This window comes from Orycteropus afer, unplaced genomic scaffold (assembly GCF_000298275.1).
Source record: "Orycteropus afer afer isolate SDZICR_OR568_19922 unplaced genomic scaffold, OryAfe1.0 scaffold00508, whole genome shotgun sequence".
In the NCBI taxonomy this organism is placed as follows: Eukaryota; Metazoa; Chordata; class Mammalia; order Tubulidentata; family Orycteropodidae; genus Orycteropus; species Orycteropus afer.
Window position 1 is genome coordinate 199,505 of NW_006922095.1, and position 1,471 is coordinate 200,975.

The window sequence follows — 1,471 nt, forward strand, 5'->3', positions numbered from 1 at the left end:
CTCCTAGTCACCTTTAGGCCTGGAATTGAACTCACTGCTGTGGCTTTCAGCCAGACAATGGACAGGTCTTTATGGTGAACATTTATACCAGGTAGATACACTCCTTGAAACAATCAGCCCTGGGAGATCAGAAAGGCAGCATTTGCACAGAGAGATAGCTCAGAGGGAAGGAATGCATAAGAAGGGCACAGGGAAAAGGTAACGTAACTATAGTTATGTCAAAAAGTTAGTAATCAAACTTTTTATTTTTGGTTCTCCCTTACTGATGATGAGATTGCCCCAATAAATGAATGAACCAGTCATAGCAGATGCTGTTGCTTCCCCATCTATTATGAATTGAATTGTGTCCCCCTAAAATATGTGCTGTAAATCTTAACCTCTATACTTATGGAAAGGAGCTTGGTGGCACAGTGGTTAAGCACTTGGATGTTATCCAAAAAGTTAGGCATTCAAAGACACCAGCAGCTCTGTGGGAGAAAGATGTGGCAAACTATTTTCATAAAGATTACAGCCTTTCTAGGAAACCCTGTGCAGCAGTTCTACTCGGTTCTGTAGAGTCCATAGGAGTTGAAAGTGACGTGATGGCAATGGGTTTGGTTTATATTTGTTGATGGAATCTCATATGGAAATAGAGTTTTCTTTGGTACGTTAATGAGGCCATATCAGTGTTGGGTGTGTTTCAAGTTAATCACCTTTGATACATAAAGGAGTAGATTAAGCACAGAGAAGGAAGCACTAGCCACATCTTACCAGCTCTGATCATCTACTAACAAGATAGGGGAAGACAGATGCCACACCACATTAGGATCACCAAGGAACCAAGGAACCGAAGTTGAAAAGAGAAAAGGACCTTCCCCCAGATCCAGCAGAGACAGCCTTTACCTAGAGTTGACGATCTGAATTAGTCTTTCTAGACTCCAAAATTGTGAGAAAATAAGTTTCTGTTTCTTAAAGCCGCTCACTTGTGGTATTTCTGTTATAACAGTGCTAGATAACTAAGATACCATTCAATGGCTTCTGTCCATTCAAGTTCACCTGGGGCTACACACAGTTCCCAAAAAGTTGGGAGTGAGATTAATTCTAATTTTCTACCTATGGGCCTGAGTAACACACATCTCAGTGTCTGTGGGATGGTCCTGAGGCACACTTCCTGGAGTCTCTCAGAGGGTCCTCAGGTTGCAGGTGCTCACACCAAGGTCTACTCATTAGCACACATTTCTTTTCTCCCTTTCTTGTCTCAATTTTCCTATTTCCCCCTTGTGGTTGTTGAATCACCTTGCAGGTAAACTTTTGTTGATGTGTTCCATCGAGTCAATTACAACTCATAGTGACCTTCATAGGGTTTTCTAAGGTATAATCTTTATAGAAGCAGATCACCAACCTTCTTTTCCAAAGGATCTGGGTTTGAACCACCAACCTTGAAGTTAGCAGCCCATTGTATCACCAGGGCTCTTTGCAGGTAAACTACCAG